The sequence below is a fragment of the Sinocyclocheilus rhinocerous genome, unplaced genomic scaffold (genome assembly GCF_001515625.1).
Source record: "Sinocyclocheilus rhinocerous isolate Xijiao unplaced genomic scaffold, SAMN03320098_v1.1 scaffold1334, whole genome shotgun sequence".
In the NCBI taxonomy this organism is placed as follows: Eukaryota; Metazoa; Chordata; class Actinopteri; order Cypriniformes; family Cyprinidae; genus Sinocyclocheilus; species Sinocyclocheilus rhinocerous.
Window position 1 is genome coordinate 88,705 of NW_015626864.1, and position 8,328 is coordinate 97,032.

Here is an 8,328-nt window from a genome sequence, read left to right on the forward strand (position 1 = left end):
CAGAGAACGTGGTGCCTCTTGGTTACAATGCTGTGAAAGATAATAAAAGGCAGATGAGTTATATATTTCATCAGACTTGTTCTCCTTTGTTCATTTCATAAGGAGATTGATTCTGGCAACATCTTCCTTTGTGTCGTATGTCTGTTTATATCTCTGTTTGATCCATTCTCCATGACACTCCGCAGTAAAATGTGGATTTCTCAAGTATTATTTTTGTTTTATGTTTGACTTCTGTTTTACGCCTAACTGATGCTCTTCCAAAACTAGTCAAATTTCTTTTATCCATCTTTTCATCCTCCGATCATTTCTGAGTTGCATTCGTGTTTTAAACACTCAAAATTCCTTCAGACTGAATCTCACGAAAACATATCCATGTCACATTTAACTCCAAAGTCAAAAGAAAAAAAGAGGGGGAACAAAAAAGACAAAAATAGAAGAAAAAAAACCATTATAACCTATTTTAGGACCATTATAATTTTTGGGGATTTGTTACATTGTTTTTGGTGCCAATTTTGCACATTTTATTGTAATACAATAATTGTTTACATTTAAATCAGCATGAATTGGTTCGACAAAAAAAAACAAAAAAAAAACATGATATATTATAATTTTTTTTGCATTACCGAAATGATATATTTAATTGTCATGTAAATAGTTTTGGAATTAAAAAATAATGATTGTAAAAAAAAAAATAGCTAAATTTAGACAGCATTTCAGGCCTACAAGTGCTCCGAAAATCCTGTTATTCTTCACGTTAGTTGAGACTTTCATAGCTCTGACTCTTGAAGTGAGTGTAAGTTCTTTTTCAAATAAAGTAATGATTGTAAAAAATCTGCAATTTATTTATTTTTAAGAATATTCTAAATTTTTTGTTTATTTCTTTTTATTTTGGGGTGAAATATGACCAACATACGTTCTTTAATGAGATTCATCCCTCTTCATCTACTTCGGCTTCTAGCTTTTCATCTTGTTTTCCTTAGCAAAAAGAAAAAAAGATGGCCATGTGCAGGACTAATCAGGGGTCAGCATTGCTCTGTGGGGCATGTGCTTCAGCGTTTCATTAGTTACTGAGCTGTAATCTAACTACTTATGTGTACTTGTACATTGTGTATATGTACGTGTGAATGACAAATGGGTGGTTCTACTGTGAGTGTGCGAGTATTTGTGTTCTCTGAAGGAATATGAGGATGTGAAGGGTTAATCGGGGGAGGGAAGTAAAATAAGAAAAGCCAAGTCTATCTGTCAGTAAAGATAGTGAGGTGGTATACATATGATCATGACATCAGTGATGACATCACTGAATGAACTGTACTGGTACCATTTGTTAATGGCATTTGCTCAAGTGCAACTAAACAGGTTTATTTTAGCGCAAAATGTCCACTTCTGCATGAAGATGCCTTGGTTAACCTTATCGTCTGACTGCAGCAAAATGTTCATGTTAACTTTATTTAAAGCAAAAGTATGTACGTTTTTACCTTGAAATATCGGTTTCAAAATCATTCTGATGGTAAGCTGACTCTTAATAAGGCGAATGGCTGTTGTTTGTTTTCCACGCTCCCTCCCAAACGTCCGTGCTATGTGAATTTGGTGAACAGCAGGTACGAATTCCCGCGAAAAGGGCGGATTGCTTTACAGCACCAAGCCACCAACAAATACACAAAACTACATACAGTTGCTTTAAATATAGCAGCAACATGCTTACAATGAAAGCACACTCGTGTTTATTGTTAACTGAACGAGTGTGTCCTGATAGAAAAAAAACCCAGTCAGAACCTCATAATGACTAATATTCGTTATCACAGTGATGTCTAGTGCATTCCCTGAGGGAAGTGTGGTCAAGAACTTTTGGGACGAACTACATTTTAGTTTTTTCTGTATACATAGCCTAATGTTTGTAAATTGTATATCGGTCTGTGGAAATTGTGTGCTGTCTATTGTAAGACTGTGGATCAAAGATGACCAAATAACGCTGAGCTCCTTCTAGTGGGCGGAGCTTCTATCGTCTGAGAAAAACTATTCCACTACCATTATTTAGGCCATAAACAAAGCGATCTTTAGTGTAGTAGGTCCCTTAATGCCGTTTTTTTTTTTATCTGATGTCCTGACTCCATATGATATACGGTTAAATCGTTTGGACCTATACGTCATATATATGTCTTCATCTGTAGTTCACAGAGTTTTGTATAATTAGCTGCCTTCCATTACAAGGCATTCAATGCCTTTCAACATGATGTACAAAACCATTTCAGGCCTACTAGTGCTAAAAAAAAGTTAGTTGCGATTTCCATAGCTCTGACTTTTTAAGTGAGTGCAGGTTTTATTATTTAATTTTTTGTTTCATTTCATTTCATTTTCACATAGATTGAGGTGAGAGACAGAATAGGATGAAACATCTTTAGAAAATGATGGAATTTGACAGAAATGAGTCATTGTGTCTTGGTCTCTCAGTGTGAATCAATCATTATTTCATCTGTAAAATGAGTGTTTAAAACCGCTGTGCTTGCTGTAATGTACTCTTGTCCAAAACCACAACAGTACTTTTTAATAGAAGATTCTATGGCAAGAGTACATGAGAATACACTTGAAAATGTGTCGTCCTCACAGAACGCCAAATATGAATTTCAGTGACATCATAATAGACAGTATGACATGTTGCCAGGGCAACATTTGGAGGCATCATTCTACTTCTCTGTAAATATGTCTGTCTCTCTTAACAGTTCTAATAGTGACATGTCAGTGCTTCATGATTCATTTTGATTCCCTCTCTGTTGACATGGTTGGTATCAGAAATCATATTTGTTTGTTTTTTTATGTTCTCTCTTTGATTTTCCATTCTGAATGGGGTCAGAAAAACAATAAAAATAAATGTTTGGTAACGTTTTTTGTGCTTTGTTTTCATATTCTGAATATTTTATATTATATATAACAATAAAGATTGTAGTGTACAAATCCACATTTATAATGTATGTATGTTATAATGCAATAAAGAAAAGCAAAGTATTATATTAAATTCTGTATGTGTGTTTCTTTGGGTAGGGAGAGGTTTTTTAAAAAAAACAAAACAAATGCTTTTCACCATTTCTAATGAGTCAGGTTAAGGCTGCTCTGTGAACTCTGTGCCTGCTCAAAATTATGTGTAAAGACAATGCAGCAACAAAAAAGCCATACTAAAACATTGCAGCTCTGACACTACTTTGGTAGTGCAGCTACGAACTTTATTGTTGTCATAATGGTGTATATACAGTATGTCATTCTTTTTCATGCGTATATACAAACAGATTCATTATTAAAAATGAATAATTGTGCAGTTCTGGTGCTGCTTTAGGCGTCTTTACATAGCCAAGTTAAGGCTGCTGCTCTGTGCCAGCTCAAAATTCGATAAAGACATGATGCCATATAAAACAGACTAAATTATGCCTGCTCTGAGCCACTGTGCAAGTGCAAATGCATATGCTGCCTCTGTGCAGTGAATCCATGGAATAAATGCAACTGCTGCACCGCCTTTGAGGCAAAGTGCATTTTAAAGAAGACTAACTGAAAGTCTAAAACACTTACAAATGTGTTTTGTCATTTTATTGATTAGGTCAGCGTCTTACAGGAGGGGTGGAACTACTAAGCGCCATTGTTTCCAGTCGAAGAGGAAAGGTAATCGGACAGGAAGTTCCACGACTAGATGCAATGTGTGTGTGTTGCGCGTGGATGGATAACGGACACGTCTGAGCAGCAGCCCAGAGGCTTAGATACCAGTTTCCGACGGCATTATCATATTGCATCGCATTAAGCGGAAGAGCACGAATCCTCCACGCAGATCCACTGATGACATTTAAGCAGGTAATGCACGCGCATGCAATGTACCGCTGCTCGCGCTAGATGATGACTGTACTCTTTACCCGATTAATAACCATCCTGACTGCTGTTGTTAACGTTGACATGCGGTTACATGCGTCTATTGCACAATCGTGTGTTTTCTCCGTTTATTTTATCATTTTGCATTTGTATTGAATGTATGTTTTGATGTTGTGACCGGGCTCGAGGCTTCCGCTGTACTGCAGTGGCAGGTGTTGTGCCGAATTTCGACTCCCTCCCTGCCAGAACTCCACTGCCCTCCGCGTGCACGCGCATGGCGTCATTTGTTGGTGCGGCCAAATGATTTTGATTTAATATTCATTTCATTTTATTTATTATGTAGTTACTGCATCCTTATGTGGATAAACATTATTTGTTGAATTTGTTAAGAACATAGTGATTTTATATTTATGATATTCAATTTAAAAATGACGAATAAAATTAAATAAATTATATATTTTTTTTAAATCACACGCTGTTTGCTCTGCAAAGCTTTTTTTGTAAAAAATATTTTTCAGCCAAGTTGCACCATAGAACGTTCAAGAAAACTGATTAGAGGCTTCAGCAGTGTATGTTTTTTTGATTAGGCTAGCCCTTTGTTTTTTTACAAAACAATTACATTTAGTGGTCGACCGATATGGGGTTTTTGACAGCCGATGCCGATAATCTTGGAAAGCAGGGTGGCCGATATAAAGCCGATATAATTTAATTTATTTTAATTTATATTTAAGAAATTTGAAATCATTTGAAAATGGATTAAAATTGTGTAAAATGAACATACAAAGCATTTTTCACAAATAAATATTTAATAAAAATCTTATTAAAAAGGAAGTAAACACTGTAACCAACAGGGCACTCAAATTCTATTATTTAATTTTTTTCAAATAAAGTTATTTATCACGCAGAGAACACACCATCATGCAGGATACAAATGCACACTTCACAAGATCTCAACTAGATTCGACTAAGTCTGCTAGATTTAGCTAAGTTAAGTTGTTATTCTTGGCTGAATAGCTTTTGAATAGGTTTTCAAAAGCCCTTTCAAATTAAATATGTACACATTTTGGATTAAATGAAAGTAGTCAAAATTTTTAATTAGCATGTTTTTGTGTTTTGCTTTGGTACCGAAATTGGTACCGAGAACCGTGGATTTTCACTGGTATTGGTACCGAATACTGAAATTTTGGTACCGTGACAACACTAGTACATGCCTAATTTGCATTTTTGCAGATATTTTATGTAAAATATGTACAGTAAGTGCCATAGGCTGTTATGTAGAACAAGGTGTGGGTTGTCAGAGAGTGGTTTGTATGCGTGTACTAATGTGTGTGCATGTCATTTTGGAGAGAGAGAAATTCTGCACCGCCAATCACAAATAAATCCCACAGCTGTGCATACAGTGGAGCTTTGCTAGCATCTAATGGGAAAAAGTTTGGTACTGCCCCCTAAAAACAATCTTACTGAAAGCTCCTTATTTGAGGTATCAACCTCCAAAACACAATTTGTTTAAATGCTTTGGTTTTCTAGCAGTTTTTTTTAGTTCAACGTGTTTTCCCACCACTTTTTTTTCACTTTTTTTTTTCCCACTTTTTTTTTTCTAAAAAACAATAATCTGCCAAAGGTCTTTTTTAAAATGAGACTAAACTTAGGTCTGTGCTCTAAAGCTTCAATTTTTTATGACAGTTTTTGACAGACATTTTTGTCCTCTATAGGACCTTTTTAAAATGATGCACAAGGGTTAAATTAGTGCAGTCAGTATGTCTGTGGATGGCATACTCATTCCAAAAAATGGAAACGTGGATCCCAATGTTGAAGGATTTGATGATTTTACTATACAATAAAATGTAACATTTATTCCCATTTGTAATTTCTATTAGTGCAATATAATCCCATGTGCAGTCAATTCTGCTTATTTCTGTACATTTATTATTCTCATTTCTGCTGCCTATTACCCATTTTACAATTTAACAATACACCTGCTGAAATTATGCTGCCCTCCCCAGCTCCACTGTACAGGTTCACATTCACAAGCACATCACATTCATGCTGGTGATTTCTGGCTATGGATAGTGTTTGCTGAGAAGATACAAAGACAAGGTTTCCAGTGGGGCAGTATTATTTCAGCAGTATTAATTCACCTGCCAAAATTATACTGCTATTTACAGAAGACATTTCTGGCTGTGAAGTGTGTTTGATGAGAAGATTGGAAAAGTCTCTTATGGTCACCAAAGCTGTCTTGATTTGATAAACCGATATTTACAAAATATTCAATATTGTAAAATATCATTACAATACAAAATAAATATTTTATGTTTTATGTATTTCAAATGTAATGTATTCCTGTGAGTTTTCAGCATCACTACTCCAGTCTTCAGTGTCACATGATCCTTCAGAAATCATTCTGATTTGCTGCTCAAGAAACATTTCTGATTATCAATGTTGAAAACAGCGGTGTAGCTTATTTGTGTGGAAATCGTGATACATTTGACTTCCATGATTCTTTGAATACAAATAGAACATTCTATTTTTAAATAATTTTAATGTAACAATGTAATGTGTCTTACTGTCTTTTATAATCAATTCAGTGTATCAAATATATATATATATATATATATATATATATAAACTTTTGACAAGAAATACTACATTTCGAGTCCGCAACTAAGTAAATACGTTAATTTAAATTATTTGTTGTCAATTCCCAAAGACCCATTACTCAACAAGTTTTAAAGCTGACATTTCTTCACTGTGCTCGGTTATTTATTTTGCATATTGGCCTAGTCATGGATCCTGTTATTTGCAGCCAAATAATAGATTACAAGACCTATGGCTCATACCCTGTTGGTTTATCAAAACAATGCTTAGACCTGAATGTTTGATGATGTCGTGCTGTAACTTGGGTGAAAAAGATTGGTTTCAAAAAGCTTTAAAGAGCAAACAGTGCAGAACTTTTTATTTTATTTGTCATTTAAAAAAAATAATAATAATAATTTTTAAAAAAATTCTGGCAGGGAGTCGAAATTCAGCACAACACGGGTTTATAGGAACAGCGTGTTTAGGGCACTTCATATAGCTCGCTGGTTAGAAATTTTTATTTTATTTGTCATTTAAAAAAAATAATAATAATTTTAAAAAAAATTCTGGCAGGGAGTCGAAATTCAGCACAACACGGGTTTATAGGAACAGCGTGTTTAGGGCACTTCATATAGCTCGCTGGTTAGAAACAAATGTTTGACAGCGCACAGAACACCCATTTAAGATTTTCCTCCATTTGCATGAACTGATGTTTATCTTGTTCAATCAGCAATCGTTTGCATTTGAATGGCTTTAGAATTGTTGAATATAAGTGGTGTTTATGACTCGGTTGCCGTGTGTCGTTCCCGACCTGCGTGCACGTCATTGTGGTGCGATTATGGGGGTTACTAGAGTTCAGATGCAGTGCTGGGCTGTTGCTTTCAGTTTAGTTAGTGAGTGGTTTTTACTCATGCACAGTGAATAATATTAGTCATGTTTTTGTAAAATTCCAGCGCATATGTGTAACTGTATTTGGATGTTTTAATATGTTATGCTAATTGTTCCTATTATTGGTGATTATTTAAATTTTCTCTCATTTTTAAAAGGCTTTTTTTAACTCCAGTTCTGGTTTCATTAACAATAACAACAACAGTCGAAACACATTTCACACTACAGGACTTGGAACGCAGACAGATACAAAGTTAAACAGCTAAATATCTTTCGAGCTTCAGCGATGTATCGGCACTTATCCCAGATCGTTTATTTTGACAATTCAAACATAGCGGTTGTCACTCACTTGAATGAGCGCTGATTTACTTTGGATTTCAGGCTTTTGTTGATCTTAATTAGCTGTCAGTGAACGTAAAATCAGGCAATAATCATGTAGTGTGTTGGTGGCATTATGAACCGGCTTGGTTTCAGTGAATCAAAAGCATGTATGAATCAGTCGGAGCGGTTCTTGAATTATTCACTGAATTGCATGTCAGGACTTTCATGAGGACTGATTCAAACTCACTACATGATTTTGTATCTAAATTAATGAATGAATGAATTTTTACCTCTTTTTTGTATTTTAATTTAAATATATTATTAGGGGCAATGAATTAATGGGTTGCAAAAGCAACATTTTGTTAATGGATCTGTTTCAATACTTGGAACCCTATGTTTCACTGTGTTTTTTTTTTATTTTATTTTTTTATAACTTTATTTGAAAAAAGGACCATGTACAATTTTAACATAAATGTTTCCATTTCATGCATTGCACCGAATTTAGCCAATGGCTAGTTTTCATCCGCGGTCCTTAGGCAGGTAATCATAATCACAGATAAACATAAAAACAAAATAACAAACACATACAGTACAGTAATACTTATACACATCCCATCAGAGCCAAAAAAATAAAAAAGAAATAATATATATATACCAATAACGTTAAGTTAAAAAAAAGCTTTATCATTGATTACTCAT

At 34.5% G+C, this 8,328-nt stretch overlaps 1 protein-coding gene across 2 annotated transcripts in view; it reads left to right on the forward strand.

Annotated features, from left to right (window-relative positions):
• Nucleotides 1–3,630: 3,630 nt before the first annotated feature.
• The window catches only part of LOC107718280 (1-acyl-sn-glycerol-3-phosphate acyltransferase gamma-like), a 23,656-nt gene continuing 18,958 nt past the window's right edge, over nucleotides 3,631–8,328 (forward strand). Inside the window, exon 1 of one of the 2 annotated variants that reach the window (XM_016525309.1) lies at nucleotides 3,631–3,831. The gene's annotated coding sequence lies outside the window, so the exon portion shown is untranslated. The remainder of the gene's footprint in view (nucleotides 3,832–8,328) is intronic. The other variant, XM_016525339.1, reaches the window with a different exon arrangement.